The sequence below is a fragment of the Salvelinus sp. IW2-2015 genome, linkage group LG4q.1:29, assembly GCF_002910315.2.
Source record: "Salvelinus sp. IW2-2015 linkage group LG4q.1:29, ASM291031v2, whole genome shotgun sequence".
Classification (NCBI taxonomy): domain Eukaryota; kingdom Metazoa; phylum Chordata; class Actinopteri; order Salmoniformes; family Salmonidae; genus Salvelinus; species Salvelinus sp. IW2-2015.
Genome location: NC_036842.1, coordinates 14,854,499 through 14,876,680, shown reverse-complemented (window position 1 = coordinate 14,876,680; position 22,182 = coordinate 14,854,499). Strand labels below are relative to the sequence as shown.

General features: G+C 42.4%; 1 pseudogene; it reads right to left on the bottom strand.

Annotated features, from left to right (window-relative positions):
• LOC139027616 (uncharacterized) overlaps positions 1 to 5,858 on the bottom strand; it is a 23,846-nt pseudogene extending 17,988 nt beyond the window's left edge.
• Between the last annotated feature and the right edge of the window lie 16,324 nt (positions 5,859 to 22,182).

Below are 22,182 nucleotides of genomic sequence, written 5' to 3'. Positions count from 1 at the left end.
CCTACGCATTAGAGCTCCTATATGGCCGCGGCGATCTAGTACACATCAGTGCGCGCGAACAGTGCTCCAGCGACGATCCCCAGTCCGGAGCCTCCAGCGACGATCCCCAGTCCGGGGTCTCCAGCGACGTTCCCCAGAGCGGGAGCTCCAGCGAAGGTCTCCAGTCCGGGGTCTCTGGGGACGGTTCCCAGTCCGGGGCCTCCGGCGACAATCCGCAGTCCGGGGCCTCCGGCGATGATCCGCAGTCCAGAGCCTCCGGCGATGATCCACGGTCCGGTTCTACAAAGGCGGAGGGATCAGCGTAAAGAGGGGGGGCTGACTCCAGAACCGAGGGTAGATGCCCACCCGGACCCTCCCCTATAGGTTCAGGTTTGCGGTCGGGAGTCTGCACCTTTGGGGGGGAGGGGGTTATGTCACGCCCTGACCTGAGATATCTGTATTTTCTTTATATTTTGGTTAGGTCAGGGTGTGACTAGGGTGGGTACGTTAGTTTTTGTATTGTCTAGGGTTTTTTGTATGTCTAGGTGATTTATATTCTATGGTGGCCTGATATGGTCCCCAATCAGAGGCAGCTGTTTATCGTTGTCTCTGATTGGGGATCATATTTAGGTAGCCATTTTCCCTTTGGTGTTTGTGGGTTCTTGTTCTATGTTTAGTTGCCTGTATGCACTACTCATATTAGCTTTACGGTTCGTTTTGTTCGTTTGTTCATTGTTCATTCCTAAATAAAGAAGAATGTACGCATACCACACTGCACCTTGGTCTCCTCCTTACAATGGCCGTGACACTAGCACATATATTTATACCTTCCTCTTATGCTGAGTCTCCTTGCACATCTGGACAGCCAATACATCTCTGTTGCTAGACAGGACTTTAGTGATGCCTGTTCTTTCTCACTTCCTCTGACCTAACCTCGGCCCATATTCCTCACTCCTCCCCAACTCATGGCTGTCCTACCTTTTCTGTTGACTGGAACCAGACTGTGGCCCTACTCCTCTCCATAAGATACTTGAGATTTAACAATAACATGTTCTTCCTGCACTCCCCTTTCTCACACAGTAGATTTCCATACCCTCCATTCTGATATGGTAACATGTTTTGAAGTTAGTACCCAACACTATATGCTTAATTTAGAGTTATTAATGCAACTTTAGTTGTTCTACAAACGATGGGCTACATGTTTTGATTTTTAATACATTGTAAGGCTGCATGATGCGACTCTAATGATGAATTGAAAAAAGTTGCTTGAAAGGCATGAGCTCTGCTTAGTTTTTTTGCGCAGGCTGTACGCACTACATCCGTCACTCATTCACAATTTGACAAGCATAATGCCTAGAATTTCACGGTGACATCCCCTTTGTGTGGCCGTAATGAACCCTAAAACAAATCCATGCACTTTGCGGCCAGTGGCCGTTGTGGACTCCATCACGTGATCGGGTCTTTCTTACAGGCTAGAAGTGAAGACAGACATATCGGGGATGGAACTGTGCGGTCCTTATCTGATTCCGAGGTGCATATTGAAGATATTGGAAGAACTGTCCACAATTACTTTCTCAGCCAACAATATGAGTAGGCCTAATGAATAGCAAAAGCACCAGCCTATGTCAATCTACTATCCTCCATAGTACAAAGGTCGACCTATTTTATTCCGTGAGTAGTCTGGGACAGTTGTGGGATGCGAAAGATCCCAAATTAATACAACCACTAGCATCAAAAAACATTTTTCACGCAATGTGGCTGACGCAACAGATCAGAACGTGTAGCTTAAAATGTTGATAAACTATGAGGCTATTTCTTCACATTATAAGTGCAGCAATGGTAGTAGGCTATAAGCGCATATGTTCCATTAGCGGAAAACACCATTATCAAAAGTGATCACAAATGTAATTATGCATGTAATGCTTTAATTATAAAGGTGCATTTTTATGGTGAAAATTATCTTCCCCAAACTTGAAACTCACGCRCTGCTTATGTATGCCAGTTAGGCTCTACACCCCTTGTAAAGCGGATTAAACAGCTTGGAAAATTCCAGACCATGATGTAATGGCTTTTTGAAATCATTTGAGTCAATTGGAGTTGTACCTCTGGATGTATTTCAAGCCTATCCTTCAGAAGGTCAGTAGGCTGCGCAATTGTCTTTTTTGACATAGGCTGGGGAAAACAAAAAGAAAATCAGCAAAGAACTCAGAAAAAATGTAGACCTCCACAAGTCTGTGTTCATCTTGGGAGCAATTTCCAAAGCCTGATGGTAAAAGTTCATCTGTACAAACCATAGTACACACGTATAAACACATGGGACATGCAGCCGTCATACCCGCTCAGGAAGGAGAACACATTCTGTCTCATAGAGAATAAGTCTTTGGTGGAAAGTGCAAATCAATCCCAGAACAACAGCAAAGGACTTGTGAGATGCTGGAGGAAACGGTAGTACAAAAGTATCTACATCCAAGTAAAACGAGTCTATATCGACAATAAACTTAAAGGCGCTAGGCCAAGGAAGAACCACTGCTCAAAACGCGCATAGTAAAAGCTTGACACAGTTTGCAACTGCAACATGCACAGGATCCTACTGTTTGAGAGAATGTCTCTGGTCTGGATGAAAAATGACATGTTATTTTAGTAGGAAAAAAGGGGGATGCTTGCAAGCTGAACAACAACGATCCACATGAAGAACGGTATTGACAGCATCATGTTGTGGGGGTGCTTTGCTGCAGGAGGGACTGGTGCACTTCACAAATAGATGGCATGATGAGGAGGAAATTATGGGATATATTGAAGCAACATCTCAGGACATCAGTGCAGGAAGTTAAAGCTTGGTCGCGAAGTGGGTCTTCCAAATGGACAATGACCCAAGCATACTTCCAAAGTTTAGGCAAATGGCTTAAGGACAACAAATTCAAGGTATTAGCATGGCCATCACAAAGCCATGACCTCAATCCTATAGACAATTAGTGGCGGAACTAAACAGTGTGTGCGAGGCCAAAATCCATCCAACTTTATTGTGGGAAGCTTGTGGAAGGCTACTGAAACGTTTGACCCAAGTAAACATTAAAGGCACTGCTACCCCAGTACTAATTGAGTGTATGTAACTACTGACCTCGGGATTGTGATAAAGAAATAAAAGCTGAAATAAATAATTCCTCTCTGCTATTGATTCTGACATTTCACATTCTTTAAAATGAAGTGGTGATCTTAACCGACCTAAGACAGGGCAGAGTTTTAACTAGATTAAAGTTCAGGAATTGTGAAAAACTGAGTTTAAATATATTTGGCTAAGGTGTATGTCAACTTCCAACTTTAACTGAATAAGCAATGTGCTTAACTTTAGGAAAGTTGAGAAATAAATATATCCTATAGAAAGCTGATCCTCCTATTTTTAGTTGAGGCCATCATTCAGTTTTCTAACGCAAATGCATTGCCTATTGAAATGTTGCGCAACATGAGCTCATGGGCTCTGATGCATCATTTGCATTGATGTCAGAGTAATTATAGGGACAATAGAGTACCAGGTAGTTAGCAAGTTTGGTAGGCTATTAATGACCATCAGCAGCATCAGAGCTTGGAGAAGCCTAATTACCGTGACTAAACGGTCACGTGGAATTTGACTGCCTTCATGACTCATGACCACCGGTGTGGTGGTAATACGGTCACCACAACAGACCTAGTCACATCCAACCTGGATCAATATTTGCTTTTAATGCAGACGAAAGCACTGAATCCATCTTCACACAGATATTACCTGGCGAAGGGTACCATGAGTTTTATATTGCTTTCAAGACAACTGGGAACTCTGAAAAATACAARGTCAAATCATGACGTAAGGGATCTTCAGGTCGGAATGTTGGAGCCCTAGAAAGAGGCMCAATTTATGAGTTGGAATTCAGAGTTGGATGACCGTTCCCAGTTGCCTTAAATGCACTGAAGTCKGAGATTTCTGAGTTCCCAGTTGTTTCGAATGCTCAGAGGGAGATAGCARGGTATTCCCTTTGTCAGGAACCAAAACTCCTCTGTAGTGACCCGTGTGATCCGTGAATGCATTTGGTGACATGACAGTTCAATCAGCTGTTCAATTTCACCTACCGGCATCTTAACTGAGCCAGGATCACAGTCAAACGGATTGGGAAGTAGGTCCAATAAGAATTCTTTCCTCTGAATCCACTGATTYAGTCACTCATCTGTAGAATGTTTTTGTATTTCCCTTGTATACTTGCGTTCAGTTCATTCTTTCCCAAGTATGTTTGTTACATAGGCAAGGAGCAACATTTTATTTACATTACAACATTGCCTTTCTCAATGCAAAAAAATATTTCAAACACCCCCCCTCGATAACCAGCAAGCCTCGGTGTAAAATAGAACATTGTCATGCTCTGATCTCCACATAGTTTTGCGRACAGGCGTGGATGTGGTTTGACATAGCAATCAAATGTACCTGCGGCAGCATATCTTCGAGTTCTGTGGTCAGCTCTTTTGCTGTCAGTTGCTCTCGGTGTATCATACAATTTGTCCATTTGGCAAATGGAGAAACATTCATAACTGGAGTGCAGAGGCCTGCCCTGAACATCCCCTGTGCCATCTCATTCTCGAGAATCTTGAGAAAGAACAATGTCACATCTAATCAAATCAAATTTKATTTGTCACATGCGCCGAATACAACAGGTTTCCTTACAGTGAAATGCTTACTTACAAGCCCTTAACCAACAATGCAGTTTTAAGAAAATACTGTACTTAAAAAAAAGTAAGAGATAAGAATAACAAATAATTAAAGAGCAGCAGTAAATAACAATAGCGGGGCTATATACAGGGGGTACCGGTACAGAGCCAATGTGCGTGGCACCTGTGTCGAGGTAATTGAGGCAATATGTACATGTAGGTAGAGTTATTAAAGTGACTAGGCATAGATAATAACAGAGAGTAGCGCAAGCATTGAAGGAGGGAGGGGGTGGGGGGGGGCAAATAGTCTAGGTAGCCCTTTGATTAGCTGTTCAGGAGTCTTATTGCCACCTGACAGGTGTGGTATATCAAGAAGCTGATTAAACAGCATGAACATTACACAGGTGCACCTTGTGCTGGGGGACAATAAAAGGCCACTCTAAAATGTGCAGTTTTATCACACAACACAATGCCACAGTCTCAAGTTTTGAGGGAGCGTGCAATTGGCATGCTGACTGCAGGAAAGTCCACCAGAGCTGTTGCCAGAGAATTGTATATTAATTTATCTGCTTAAAGCCGCTTTCAACGTCRTTTTTAGAGAATTTGGCAGTACATCCAACTGACCTCACAACCCACAGACCACGTGTAACCACGCAAGCCCAGGACCTCCACATCTGGCTTCTTCACCTGCGGGATCGTCTGAGACCAGCCACACGGACAGCTGATGAAACTGTGGGTTTGCACAACCGAAGAATTTCTGCACAAACTGTCACAAACCGTTTAAGGGTAACTCATCTGTATGTTTGTCGTCCTCACCAGGGTCTTGACCTGACTGTAGTTCTGCTTCGTAACCGACTTCAKTGTGCAAATGCTCACCTTCGATGGCCACTTGGCACGCTGGAGAAGTGGCATCGCCTGGGCTAGCGGTTTGCTGATATCAACGTTGTGACCAAAGTGCCCCATGGTGGCGGTGGGGTTATGGTATGGGCAGGCATAAGCTACGGACAACGAACACAACTGCAGTTTATCAATGACAATTTGAATCAACAGAGATGYTGTGGCGAGATCCTGAGGCCCATTGTCGTGCCATTCATCACCTCATGTTTCAGTATGATAATGCATGTCGCAAGGATCTGTACACAATTTCTGATAGCTGAAAATKTCTTAGTTCTTCCATGGCCTGCATACTCACCAGACATGTCACCCATTGAGCATGTTTGGGATGCTCTGGATCRACATGTACGACAGTGTGTTCCAGTTYCCGTCAATGTCCAGCAACTTCACACAGCCATTGAAGAGGAGTGGGACAACATTCCACAGGCCACAATCAACAGCCTGATCAACTCTATGCAAAAGAGATGTGTTGCGCTGCCTGAGGCAAATGGTGGTCACACAAGATACTGACTGGTTTTCTGATCCACACCCCAAACTTTTTTTTTAAGGTATCTGTGACCAACATATTCCCAGTCATATTAAATCCATAGATYAGGACCTATTGAATTTATTTCAATTGACTGATTTCCTTACATGAACTGTAACTAAGTCAAATCTTTGAAAGTGTTCCATGTTGCGTTTATATTTTTGTTCAGTGTATATGAAAAATGGAATAGTTTCAACTCTTATTTTCCATATCTTCCWTTGTAGGTTTCCCTTGGATGACCCACATTTAGCAGATGGACCTACACTGAATAATGTAGACATAGTGGGTATGTCCTGAATAGTGAGTAAATCTTACTAGTTTAACTTAGAGTAGAAACATGTCTATTCACTGAGTCGCTCACCGCTACTTACCAGTAATGTGACCTACTCCACACATCAGCATTGCATTGCATATCCCAGTGTTAGAATCGATCCTCTGCCAACACACTCTCTATAATGCAATGCATTTAAATTGCTTCTTTAGCCTCCAGAATCATGTGTCATGTATACAATACTGACTGTATATGTTATACATAAGACCCCACAGTTGAATTAATGAAAGCTTTATTCCCGCCTACTCCTCACTCTTCAGTGTTCACACATGAGCTTTATAGAGAAAAGATGTGAGGGGGTTTCTGGGTAATTGAGGAGCCTAGATAAGGACTAATGGCTATGTCAGTGATCAATATAATTTCTAGCTGTTTTAATTGCTCTTAAACACTCCCCCARTAGTTGATTAGAGTGAATGAATACATGTATACTGTAGATACAACACAGTCTTGAGGAAGTGTAGTGATTAGCAGGTATATCCCGTCCTTTGCATTTATAAAGAKAGTTTACAGTGCCTTCTCTTTTGGGAGTGTACAATTTTGACATGTGACTGGCATTGAGCCATGCTCAATTGATTAAATAGTGTTGAGCTGAGAGCTCTTACCCACGGTCAGTGGTGGAAAAAGTACCCAATTGTAATACTTGAGTAAAAGTAAAGATACCTAAATAGAAAATTACTCAAGTAAAAGTGAAAGTCACCCAGTAAAATATTACTTGAGTAAAAGTCTAAAAGTATCTGCTTTTAAATGTACTTACGTGTCAAAAGTAAATGTATTTGCTCAAATATAAATGTAGAAATATTGGTATTTATATACGGTTAACCAACAATCACTCATCATTTACAAACAAAGCATTTGTGTTTAGTGAGTACGCAATATCAAGGCAGTAGGGGTGACCAGGGATTCCCTCTTGATAAGTGCGTGAATTGGACCATTTTCCTGTCCTACTAAGCATTCAAAATGTAACGAGTAATTATGGGTATCAGGGAAAATGTATGGAGTAGAAAGTACATTATTTTCATTAATGTAGTGGAGTAAAAGTAAAAGTTGTCAAAAATATAAATAGTAAAGTAGTGTACAGATACCCCAAAAACTACTTAAATAGTACTTCAAAGTATTTTTACTTACACCACTGCCCACGGTGGCCCTGGAGAGAGTGGCTTAGCCTTATTAGCTCTCTGCTGACACCTCAACTCTCTTTCTGTCAATCAATGGCTGATAAGTGGATCCCATTAAGGCTGTTGAGCTAAATCATTTTGTTTTACTTGATGACATCCCATTCAAACGGTTTCCTTTAGCCAATTGAAGACAAACCTGTTACAATGGTTTTCTGGAGATGCTACTTTTTTTCTGATTTGTTGACAGCACAAGGTATCACTTCCAATCAGTCCTGGTTATTCTACATTTACCAAAGGGCATTGTGTGTGTATGTTAGTGAAATGTGATCTTATATTTGCAAAGACGGTATCAGTAAGATTAAAGCAAAACTCTTGATGATACAGGGTTTGGTTAAGAAATCTGACATAATAATARATTCCTCAATGGCAAAACACTGCAAACTTTCTCAGAGAACATTCAGGGGAACAGGGAAACTTGTCTTATTGTGAGCTTCAGTTTTATGTTGTTGCTTATCTTTTATTAATTACCATCAATGGTGTTATTTAAGACTATTTCAGACTACACCAATTGCAATCCTATTGATATCAATAATGCTGCGGTAAGATTCAGAGCCAAGTAGAGAAAATGATGTTTGGTGAAATGGTGTCTGATAGACAGCATCAATAGTTAATCAAGGTAGAAAAGCTGAACCATAATTCATATTACTCAATAATAACATATCAGACCTCACAATATAGTCAATACACAAAGAAGTTMAAATACAAAAAATGTATTTTGCTCTCCCTTAAGGCCCCATCACTACTCCACTGAACTGCCAGGTGTCATGTGTGCTTTAATTAGCTAAATATCACTCATATTCAGTATTATATGCTGATCTCGGTTCAACCTGTTCAATTAAATTTAGATCCTTTCACTTACTTAGCTTTCTGTCAAAGAGATCTACCATGACAGAATTCGATTTACAGCTCAGCACAGAATGCTGAAGGCAAAGAATGCTGACAGACGCCCATAAATATGGATTCGGTCCACAAACTGCAATCAAAGAATATACAAATCATTGCTTTTTTWAAACTTTTAATTCATGTGTATTTATTTGAGGGGCTGGTTTACTGAAGCATCCGGGTTTAATCTCAGAATCTTTCMATTTCTGAGACAGTGGGACATTGATTGTAAAGAATAAATTAGGGCACGTACAGTAAGCAAATCTACCTGTACATTCCCAATAACTTAAACAGGTTGCTATTTTCATACTATTTTCCAAACCCAAAAGTATACATAAAAGTTACATGATCCAAACAGTAGGGCTGTGAATTTCAGGCTCACTCTGACCTCCTTGAAAGAGAAACATGCACATGCAACACAGTACACATATTCACAGTGCTCTAGATATTCTGGTCCGCTCTTCCCTGAGGCTCTCAACTCAATGCTTCATTCATGGGCCAGTAGTCAACAACCCATCCTATCCATCTCCTGCCCCCTCTCCAATACTGAGGTCCCAGCCAGCTTGGCAGACCACAGCAGCTGGAACTGAAAGCTTCCGTAGACATGTTCCTGCTGAACTCCTGAAAGCACCATGCATCACAAACAACAGGTCAGAGCACAATGAAGCAGTCTCATGGACTAGATTATGTTTTCACTCAACAGTCCTGTATGGAGTTGATGATGACAGCTATGGATGCACATCACCGGCTCCTCCACAAGGCCATTCCTCCTCATCAGCCTCTCAGAGGGAGAGTTCAGCTGAGTCAGCACAACACTGATAAGACTGTGTGGCTTTACTCCTYTATACTCTACTGTGGAGACAGAGAGAGGKTCTATCCTACAGAGACCACCCCAATCCCTTCTMTCTTGTCTGTCTCTGTCATATCTCCACTCTCTCATGAAAATGTATTTATTTTAATTTATTTCACCTTTATCTGTGGCTTTATTTAAGAATATCTCCTTGACTGTAGGCTATATAATAACACATTTATGTCCCAGGTCGTTGTTGTACATCAGAATGTATTCTCAGTCAACTCACCTGGTAAAATAAGGAATAAATAAATAAATAAATAATAAAATATGCATGTGTTAAAGGCCCTCCACAGGTTTGGTACAATAGTATGGTTCATGWGACATGAAGAAGAATTTATGGAAGAAGGGATAGCCATTAATAGCCAAGCTATTATTTAACTAGCAACACTCCTCTGCAAATTCMTAGTTAAACAGCTAGCTACATTTGGAAACAATGGAGACTTTCCAACATAGTCTAGTCTAGCTAGGTCAGCCCAAAGAAAAAAAAGAAAGAAAAAACTATTGAGTTTGTCTATGAAATATTAGCTACAGCCCAGCCAATGGCTCATTCCTGTTTCTGTTGATGAATGGTTTGAACACAGAGACTCTGTTGTGCTTAATAAAGGGACTGTGTGTATCCTTGCGTATGCCCTGGGGACTTAAGTATTCTCCCAAAAAACTCTCCACTCTGGAGTTATTCTACTGTTCCCCTCAGCCAGCTCAAATAGGGCAAATTAGATTGCAAGCATCCATTACTTAAGGGTATTGCTGGGTATTGCAGCCTTTTATGAATTGCCAGAATTATATGAAGCCAGTGAAACGAAGTTGCCCCAGAAGAAGACAAATCGGTCCATAACAAAAATGTAAATGGCTGAGGAGCCCAGAGAACTCTGGCTGGAGTAGTTGTCAGCAGCCGTGCGTTGGGCTATCAGAGAGCATGCATAGCCGTTCATCTTTAATAACAGCTAGAACTAATTTCACAAGCACAGGACGGAGGTGTTCACTGAGCCCACTCCAGACTAGAACAAGACTGAGGCCTGCACTGAGCCCACTCCAGACTAGAACAAGACTGAGGCCTTCACTGAGCCCACACCAAACTAGATCAGGACCAAGCCCTTTCTCTGAGCCAAGTAACTCCAGGAGAGGGACTGGAGTCAGAGAGCAGAGTTTCATCCATTTGAGCTGAATGATGTTTGTCCAATATTGACTGGGCCTGTCACACACTCCGAGGACTCATGTTAAAGCACCTTTTGACTAACAGGATCTATCAAAGCTGTCACTCTGGGAGAGCTTTTCCTCTATTCCCAGCAGTAGGTCTCTCCATGAAAACAGTCTCATTATCTCTCCACACGTGACTTATATAGACAGTTATATAGAGGCCGATGTGCGGCAAGTAAATAATCCACCTCTACCTTCTGTTCTATTGGTGAACGTACAATCACTGGAGGAACAAACTGGACGAGATCCGTTTGAGACTATCCTATCAACAGGACCTGAAGAATTGAATCTTGGCTGAACAAGGACATGGATAATATTTTAGCTGGATATTCTATGCATTGGCAAGACAGAACAGCAGCGTCGGTTAAGCTCTAAAGGGGGTGGTGTGTGTCTCTTTGTTCACAACAGCTGGTGTGCAATCTCTAATATTAAGGAGGTCTCGAGGTTCTGCACACCTGAGTTAGAATACCTCATGATAAGCTGTAGAYCATACTATTTACCAATATAGTTTATCTATATTTTTTGCAAACGATTTACCACCACAAAACGATGCTGGCACTAACACTGCACAGTGATCGTCCGCACATATTCCAACCAAAGCCATGGAAAACAGGTAAAATGCGCATTGAACTAAAGGTTAGAGATGCCGCTTTCAACGAGAGGAACACTAATCCGGACACTTATRAGAAATCCCGCTACGCCCTCTGATGAACCATGAAACAGGTAAAGCGTCAATACAGGACTAAGATTGAATCCTACTACACCGGCTCTGATGCTCATCGGATGTGGCAGGGCTTGCAAACTATCACRGATTACAAAGAGAAACCCAGCTGCGAGCTGCCCAGTGACGTGAGCCTATGAGACGAGTTAATGTATATTTTACCTTAACTACCTCGTACCCCTGCACATTGACTCRGTACCGGAACTCCTTGTATATAGTTATGTTATTGTTAATTTTAATTCTGCATTGTTGGGAAAGGGCTCTAAAGTAAGCATTTCACAGTAAATTCTATTTGGCACACCTGACAAATACAATTTGATTTGGTGTCAGTAGAGTACAACAACCTCTCCCCCAACGTCAGCAAGACAAAGAAGCTGATCGTGGACTACAGGAAACGGAGGGCCGAGCATGCCCTCATTCACATCGACGGGGCTGTAGTGGAGCGGGTCAAGAGCTTCAAGTTCCTCTGGGTCAACATCACTAAGGATCTATCATAGCCTCTTCCCMCTCAGGAGGCTTAAAAGATTTGGGATGGGCCCTCAGATCCTCAAAAAGTTCTACATCTGCACCATTGAGAGCAGCTTGACTGGCTGCATCACCTCTTGGTATGGCAACTTCTTGGTATCCGACCACAAGACGCTACATAGGGTAGAGCAGACAGCCCAGTACATCACTGGGGCCGAACTCCCTGCMATCCAGGACCTCTATAATATGCGGTGTCAGAGGAARGCCCTACAAATTGTCAAAAACYYCAGCCACCCAAGTCATAGACTGTTCTCTCTGCTACAGCACGGCAAGCGGTACCGATGCATCAAGTCTGGAACCAACAAGACCCTGAATAACTTCTACCCCCAGCCATAAGACTGCTAAATTGTTAGTTAAATAGTTAATGCAAGATAGTCCGGGTAGCTATTTGGTTGACACTTATTGCACTAACTTTTTTTACTCATCACATACGCCGCTGCTACTTTTACTATCTGTCGTTTTATTCCTAGTTATATGTACTGTACATATCTACCTCAATTTCCTTGTACCTCTGGGGATTGACTCTGTACTGGTACCCCTTGTATATATCCAAGTTATCGTTACTCATTGTGTATCTATTATTACAATTTTTTTAAACATTTTTATAATTTTTCTATTTTCTTTCTCTCTGCATTGTTGGGAAGGGCCCTTAAGTAAGCATTCAACTATGAATATAACTTGATTTTAGAAAACCACTCTTTTGAAGTCGGGAGACAAGCAAAGACAAGTACATTCATAGCAGGAGAGAGGGAAATAAGAAGAGGTCTAAGAGTGGCGTATCAGAGTTATCATAGCAGACAGTCTATCGTTGAGCACATGTTCATGACCTTGTGTCTCCACAGGGTGTCTAAAATGAGGTAATGTTACTTTTGGACCTAAATCACCCAATTATTCTCAGTAGTACATTATAATAACTACAGTCCTTAAAAAAGTATTCACCCCCCTTGGCGTTTTTTCTATTTTGTTGCATTACAACCTGTTTTAAATATATTTTTCTTTGGATTTCATGTAATGGACATAGACAAAACATTTTTTGTAATAAACGGAAAAGTGGTGCGTGCTGTCACGTTCTGACCTCATCACATACGATGTATGTGAATACGAAACAAAGGAGATGATTGTGGACTTCAGGAAACAGCAGAGGGAGCACCCCCCTATCCACATCGACGGGACAGTAGTGGAGAGGGTAGTAAGTTTTAAGTTCCTCGGTGTACACATCACGGACAAACTGAATTGGTCCACCCACACAGACAGCGTTGTGAAAAAGGCGCAGCAGCGCCTCTTCAACCTCAGGAGGCTGAAGAAATGTGGGCTTGTCACCAAAAGCACTCACAACTTTACAGATGCACAATCGAGAGCAATCCTGTCGGGCTGTTCACCGCCTGGTACGGCAAACTGCTCCGCCCACAAAACCGTAAGGCTCTCCAGAGAGTAGTGAGGTCTGCACAACGCATTCACGCGACAAAACTACCTGCCCTCCAGGACACTCTACACACCACCTGATGTCAAAGGAAGGCCATAAAGATCATCAAGGACAACAACCACCCGAGTCACTGCCTTGTTCACCCCGCTATCATCCAGAAGGCGAGGTCAGTACAGGTGCCATCAAAGCAGGGACCGAGAGGACTGAAAAACAGTTCTATTCTCAAGGCCAACATTTAGAGGCCGCTGCCAACATATCTGACTTCAACTCCAGCCACTTTAATAATGGAATTGATGGAAATGTATGTAAAAATTTATCACATAGCCACTTAAACAATGCCACTTAATAATGTTTAATACCCTACATTACTTCATCTCATATGTATATGTATATTACGTTACTCTAAGTCATCTACATGCATCGTTGCCATCTTTATGTAATACATGTATCACTAGCCACTTAAACTATGCCACTTTATGTTTATATACCTTACATTACTCATCTTCATATGATATACTCGTACTCTTCTACCATCTACTGCATCTTGCCTATGCGTTCTGTACCATCACTCATTCATATATCTTTATGTACATATTCTTATTCCCTTGTACGACTTGTGTGTATAAGGTAGTAGTTGTGGAATTGAGGTTAGTAAGTTACTCGCTTGGTTATTACTGCATTGTCGGAACTAGAAGCACAAGCATTCCGCTCACTCGCAGTAACATTTGCTAACCATGTGTATGTGAACAAATACAATTTGATTTGATTCGATTTGATTTGACCTTAGTTTCTTTGTTATGTCTTTTATTTAGTTTAGTCAGGGCGTGAGGTTGTGGGGGGCATTCTATTTTTTTTTCTTTGTTTTTGTTCTTTGGTAGATTTCTATGTGTTGGTTCTCAATCAGAGGCAGGTGTCAGTCGTTGTCTCTGATTGGGAGCCATATTTAGGTAGCCTGTTTGTCATTGTGTTTTGTGGGTGATTATTTTCTGTTCTGTGTTTTGTTTCACCTTACAGGAGTGTTCGTTTGTCGTTTTATTGTTTTTGTTCAGTGTTCATTAATCGTATTAAAACAATATGTACACTTACCACGCTGCGCATTGGTCCTCCTCCAACCACGACAAGCGTTACACGTGCATATGTATTCCCGCCCTTGTCTATGAAGCCCCTAAATATGATCTGGTGCAACCAATTACCTTCAGAAGTCACATAATTAGTTAAATAAAGTCCACCTGTGTGTAATCTAAGTGTCACTCAGTATATATACACCTGTTCTGAAAGGCCCCAGAGTCTGCAACACCACTAAGCAAGGGTCACCACCAAGCAAGCGGCACTATGAAGACCAAGGAGCTCTCCAAACAGGTCAGGTACAAGGTTGTGGAGAAGTACAGATCAGGGTTGGGGTATAAAAAAATATCAGAATCGTTGAACATCCCACGGAGCACCATTAAATCCATTATTTAAAAAATGGGAAGAATATGGCACCACAAGAAACCTCCCAAGAGAGARCCGCCCACCAAATCTCACAGACCAGGCAAAGAGTGCATTAATCAGAGAGGCAACAAAGATAACCCTGAAGGAGCTGCAAAGCTCCACAGCGGAGATTGGAGTATCTGTCCAYAGGACCACTTTAAGCCGTACACTCCATAGAGCTGGGCTTGACGGAAGAGTGGCCAGAATTTGCAAACACGTTTGGTGTTCGCCAAAAGGCATGTGGAAGACTCCCCAAACATATGGAAGAAGGTTCTCTGGTCAGATGAGACTAAAATTGAGCTTATTGGCCATCAAGGAAAACGCTATGTCTGGTGCAAACACCACCCCTCCCGTAACCCCAAGAGCACCATCCCCACAGTGAAGCATGGTGGTGTTCTTCATCGGCAGAGACTGGGAAACTGGTCAGAATTGAAGGAATGATGGATGGTGCTAAATACAGGGAACTTCTTTAGGGAAACCTGTTTCAGTCTTCCAGAGATTTGAGACTGGGATGGAGGTTCACCTTCCAGCAGGACAATGACCCAAAGAATACTGCTAAAGCAACACTCAAGTGGTTTAAGGGGAAACATTTAAATGTTTTKGAATGGCCTAGTCAAAGCCCAGAMCTCAATCCAATTRAGAATCTRTGGTATGACTTAAAGATTGCTGTACACCAGTGGAACCCATCCAATTTGAAGGAGCTGGAGCAGTTATGCCTTGAAGAATAGGCAAAAATCCCAGTGGCTAGATGTGCCAAGCTCATAGTGACATACCCCAAGAGACTTGCAGCTATAATTGCTGCAAAAGGTGGCTCTACAAAGTATTGACTTTGGGGGGGTTAATAGTTATGCACGCTCAAGTTCTGTATTATTTCAAATTTGTTTCACAATAAAAAATACTTTGCATCTTCATAGTGGAAGGCATGTTGTGTAAATCAATTGATACAAACCCCCCAAAAATCCATTTTAATTCCAGGTTCTAAGGCAACACAATAGGAAAAATGCCAAGGAATACTTTCGCAAGCCACTGTAATAAAGCATGTATGATCGGTTAGTAAATATTTTTGTAATCATTTATTAATCATTACTCCCACATTTTAAGATGTTAGTAACCTAGTTATTCACACATATAAACAACTTTTAAAGTATTTAATAATAATTCATAAGGTCATTCATATGATGTTTAATATAGGTCCTTATAAACTATTTACTAGTTAAGTATTTTTGTGTGAGCTCATCTACGGTGTGGGCTACTTATACTTAATACATTCTTTATAAATGTTACGAGTGAGCAGTGTCATTTCTCCCAAAAAGATGGACATGCCATTAGTAGACATTCCAGCAGTACCTGATGCTCCTTAAGATCTCAAAATGACCCCTAGAACATATAAATGGTTAAACAATAAGCACACAATACAGAGGAAGTCTTAAGAAAATATGTTGAACAGTTACGTTGCAGGCACTGCTTCAAGCCACTCCTTCGAGTAGATTAATGTCACTAATCTCCTTTTCATGAGCTTGTTTAGAAAGTTTCATCTTTTAGCCAACAGGAACATATAAACTGTCAAAGTGATCCATAATCATAAGGTCCACGACACACAAGAGCTCAAAGCTAACGTCACGCTAGGTAGCCAGCGGGAAAACAGCTGGGACAGCTGTCAATCACCACATCTGGCTGACTAAGCCAGGGGTTAGCCTAAATTAATAAGATAAGGTTCTGATTAAATTCCTAAGTGTGGAAAAAATATTTAGAGAAGCCTAACTTACGACTGAACAGACAAATGTAATTGAAACGATTTGCTAAATGACTCACGTTCGAGCCAGCGGCATAAAAACATATGCAACATTCCATCCATCTGGACAGTGGATATAGCCTGAGCCATGTATTTAGAGAGTTGGGGCCAACTTTTAGAATTTTTAATATTGTTCTAATTCTAGACATTCAGTTACATAGCATTATTTAAATATCCCCATGTAATGTTAATGGAGTTCCTTAGAATTTTGAAGTGTCATGTAAATGCATCTAATACCATAGCATTGTTGAATACTCATTTCTGATTGGCTTGAAGGGCATTCTAGAGCGTGCATTATTTCCCTTTATAAACTGGGTGGTTCAAGCCCTGAATGCTGATTGGCTGACAGCCGTGGTATATCAGACCGTTATACCATGGGTGTTACAAAACATGTATTTTTACTGCTCTAATTACATTGATAACCAGTTTATAATAGCAGCAAGGCACCTCGGGGTTTGTGATATATGGCCAATATACCACACCTTCTCGGACCTTATTGCTTAATTAACTCACAGTATATTAGCACGGTAGAATTCAATGGCTATAGTTATTTTTTACATGTTTTGTTGAGCTTATTTTGAAAGCAAAAGTCAAATTGAAAACTGTATTGGTATTGTTGAATTCGATTTTCATAATAGCAAAATAGGACTGATGGTTTGGCTAGCTAAACCAGCAGTTCTGTTTATTTGGTTACCACGGGAACTACTGTACCTTTCTTGTAAACTTGCTAGCTACTTCAGTGGATGTTGAACACATTTACAGTGCCTACAGAAAGAATTCATACACCTTGACTTTTTCCACATTTTATTATGTTACAGCCTTATTTGCTAAATGTATTAAATAAAACATCTTCCTCAGCAATCTAAACACAACACCCCACAATGATGAAGTGAAAACAGGTTTTTAGAAATTTTAGCAAATGTATAAAAATTTAAAACAGAAATAACTTATTTACATAAGTATTCAGACTCTTTGCTATGAGACTCGAAGTTGAGCTCAGGTGCATATTGTTTCCATTGATCACCCTTCAGATGTTTCTAGAACTTGATTGGAGTCCACCTGTGGTAAATTCAATTAATTTGAACATTTGAGATTTACTATGCAATACTATGCAATCTGATACAAGTCAAATCAGTTTTCTTGATCTTCTGATCTTGTGTGAAAATAATGTTCTTTACACTGATCTTTACAGGAAACCTACTGATCGTAACAGTTTGTTGAGGGCTGACAGTTGTCACCCACTTCCCTTGAAAAATAGTTTGCCCTACAGCCAATTCTGTYGAATCAAAAGATTTGCAAAAAACAATCAGATTTCGATAGAAATATGGTTGAGACGCAAAGAAAGTTCAAGGAGAGGGGTACAAAAATGATCAGATTAAKATTGCCATTGAGAAAATTCAAAACAAAACGAGACATGACCTTTTTCAAGGGCAGTCTCGCAAAAAGAAGCATTCTTGCATTCTAACTACCCGCTATTCAAAGTGCTCTGAACAAATTAAGGGAATCGTTCACAAACATTGGCACATTCTAAAATCCGATGATAGTCTCGGTAATGTGTTTTTGGACCTTCCCTTGGTCGTATTCTCACGGGGCAGAAATCTCAGAGAACAATTGGTACACTCTGATTTACCACCCCAAGATATTCCTGAACAACGTCTATTTGCGCCCCTACTGGATGGAAATTACAAGTGTAATGGCTGTGCTCAATGCAATGGCACTTATAAATGCAGATCCTTCAAACACCCACAAACAGGGAAATCGATACCAATCAAAGGTGTTATTACGTGCTCCACTAAGGCAGTTATTTATCTTATAACTTGTCCTTGCGGTAAAAATTATGTGGGTAAACAAAGCGCGGAATTAAAGTCTGTATTCAGAGCATCGTAGCACCATCAGGTGCAAAACTTGAATTACCTCAGTTGCGCGCCACTTTTTTGGAGGGCAGGCCACTCGATTTCGTTCTCTCGATTTCGCTCTCTGCGTCGCTGAAGGCTTCGAATGCCAGATTGTTCTCCGGAGGCTTCCTTGGACTGGGAACCCCCGCTGGAGGCTCGGGGACTTGCGGATCCGCGCTGGAGGCTCCGCGACATGTCGCTAGAGGTCCGGACAGCAGACGTTCCTCAGAGGTTCCGCCGACTGTGGGACCGTCTCAGGAGGTTCCCGGACTGTGGACGCCGTTGGAAGTTCTGGACGGAGACCGTCTCAGAGGTTCCGGACTTGTGGAACCGTCTCAGGAGTTCGGACTGTAGAGGGGGGGGGGGGCTCAAGTCTCAGGGAGGTTCCGACGTGTAGACCGTTCGCAGGAGGTTCCGGACTGTGGACCGTCGTTGGAAGTTCCGGACTGTGGACCGCCGTTGGAAGTTCTGGACTGTGGCCCGTCGTTGGAGGTTCCGGACTGTGAAACGTCGCCGGAAGCTCTGGACTGGGAACTGTCACCGGAAGCTCTGGACTGGGAACAGTCGCCGGAAGCTCTGGACTGTGGAAGCGCACTGGAGGCCTGATGCGAGGGACCGGTACAGGTGGCACCGAGCTGATGACACGCACCTCATGGGGAGTGCAGGGAGGAGGCACAGGACGCACTGGACTGTGGAGGCGCACTGGAGACCTGAGGCGTGGGACCGGTACAGGTGGCACCGGACTGATGACACGCACCTCAGAGCGAGTGCGAAGAGGAGGCACAGGACGTACTGGACTGTGGAGGCGCACTGGAGACCTGATGCGTGGGACCGGTACAGGTGGCACCGGGCTGATGACACACACCTCAGGGCAAGTGCGGGGAGAAGGCACAGGACGCACTGGACTGTGGAGGCGCACTGGAGGTCTAGAGCGCAGAGCTGGCACAACCCTTCCTGACTGGATGCTCACTCCAGCCCGGCAAGTGCGGGAAGCTGGCACAGGACGCACTGGGCTGTGAAGGCGCACTGGCGACACAGTGCGTAGAATCGGCGCAGGATATCTTGGACCGAGGAGACGTACTGGAGACCAGGAGCGCTGAGCCGGCACAATCAGTCCTGGCTGAATGCCCACTCTAGCACGGCAACTGCGGAAAGCTAGAACAGAACGCACCGGGCTGTGAATGCGCACTGGAGACACCGTGCGCATCACAGCATAACACGGTGCCTGACCGGTCACACGCTCCCCACGGTAAGCACGGGGAGTTGGCTCAGGTCTGAACACTAACTCCGCCAATAACCCCGTGTTCCCCCCCCAAAATGTTTTGGCTGCCTCTCGTGCTTGCTTCGTTGGACTATCTCCTCGTATCATCGCCGTTCCGCTTTCGCTGCYTCTATCWCCTCCTTCGGACGGCGATACTCCCCCGCCCTTGTCCAGGGTCCTGCTCCCTCCACGATTTCCTCCCAGGTCCATTCCTCCTGGCCACGCTGCTTGGTCCGTTTTTGGTGGGATCTTCTGTCACGATCTTCGTAAGGAATGGACCAAGGTGCAGCGTGGTAGGCGTACATATTTCTTTTAACCTTTTCTCAATATAGGGGGTGCTGTTTCAACGTTACCATTTATCGTTCCCAAATTAAACTGCCTCGTACTCAATTCTTCTCGACAATATGCATAGTATTATTACTATTGGATAGAAAACAATCTCTAGTTTCTAAAACCGTTTGAATTATGTCTGTGGGTGAAACAGAACTCTTTCTGCAGCCGAAATCATCGGACAGGAACTGCGAAGGTCTGAAAACGAGGCTCGTCTCAGATCAGTTTAAAGCTCTGTATGTATCCTATGGTCGACATGAACTGCACGCGCCTTTCCCTGGATTCAGTAACCAATGAGAATTGGAAGGGAGTTTCTACGTAGATCTCAGACCTATAAAGCCACAAGGAACGGGGGAGCTCTCTTTTTTGACGTTCGATCATGACGCAAAGCAAGACTCAGGATGGCATTTTGAAACGCTCAGTTATCGGCCTAGATATGATCCGTCTAATTTTAATTCGATATAGGTGTTAGAAACATCATAACGAAGTTATTTTAAACCGAGTTTATCAGTTTTGCGAGTTATTTGTGCCCAAATTTTTCGGAATTTCCTTAGTATTGCTGTTTTGAACTTTGGCACGTCTCGCCACATGGCTAATGTTTTGCTGCTAATTCCTAAAGTTGAAGAGGCATCTACAACCGAGCAATCGATGATTCTGGAAACGGACCAGTTGCCTCAAGAGTTCTGATGGAAGTCGTCCTAAAAGGTAAGAGCTATTTTATGATGTTATTCTATTTATGTGAATAAAATGTATTAAAGGATTTGTGCCGCCATTATTGCGGCACTGGCTGGCTGTAACCGCACACTGTATGTCTACAGTAACGTTAATTTAAAAAAATTTCTAACACAGCAGTTGCGATTAATAACTAATGCATCTTCAATTGCCTGTCCAACCTGTAATTTTTTTGTCAATTACGATTATTTATGATTAGATTAGGTGGCTCTCCAGGATGGCGCCGGCCAGAATGCATGAATGCTGCTACTGTTCACCTGTATAACCACGATTTGTGCCCGTAAATAATGCACTTTCGAACAAAACCTATATGCATTGTGTAATATGATGTTACAGGACTTGTTCATCTGATGAAAGTATATTCAAGGTTAGTAAAAATTATAATATCTTGGCTGGATTGTTCGATCCCTACCATCGCACTGGGTAAACGGCTTGGTGTTTACGGCTATGTGTGGTCAGCAAATATAATGGCTAAATTGTGTTTTCGCCTGTAAAACACTTTAAAAAATTGAAATATTGGCTGGATTCAAAGAATGTTGGTCTTCATTGGCTGTACGCTGTGTATTTTTCAGAAATGTTTTTATGATGAGTATTCGGTATTTGACGTTGGTTCTGTAATTATTTGGCTGCTCAGCACTATTTCAGATTGCAGCTGCAAATGTAGAACTTGTGGATTTATACCTGAAATATGCACAGTGTTTAAAAAAACATATGCTAACAATAAATATGTGTTATCAGACTGTCATCTGATGAAGTTGTTTCTCTTGCGTTAGTGGCTATATATATATCCTTTATTGGTCAAATTGGAGTAGCTACCTATGCAGGAAAAAATATGGTGGAACAAAAAGTTGTGTCCTTTCTTCGCCCTCTCGTGGTTAGCTACATAGATTTAGCATATGGTCTTCCCTGTAAAACATTTTTAAAATCAGCAAATTGATGGCTGGATTACAAGATGTGTATCTTTTCATCTGGTGTCTTGGACTTGTGATTTAATGATATTTAAAGATGCTAGTTTTACTTGTGACGCTATGCTAGGCTATGCTAGTCAGCTTTTTACTGTGGGGTGGCTCCGGATGCCGGGATGGTGTGGAAGTAGAAGTTAATAAATGAACACTGGACAAAAACAACAAAATCAACGAAACGAAACGTGAAGCAATACAACTAGCGCTGATAGGCAACTAAACATAGACAAGATACCACGAATAACCATGGGGAAATGGCTACCTAAATATGATCCCCAATCAGAGACAACGATAAACAGCTGCCTCTGATTGGGAACCATATCAGGCCACCACGGAAATACAAAACAACCTAGATGACCCACCCAAGTCACTATCACGCCCCAATCCACACAGAGAATAAACAGCTTACTATGGTCAGGGCGTGACAAAGACCTCAGACTGGGGTGAAGATTCACCTTCCAATAGGACAACGACCCTAAGCACACAGCCATTACACGTCTTGTAATGTCCTTGAGTGGCCCAGCCAGCGCCCAGACTTGAACCCAATCAAACATCTCTGGAGA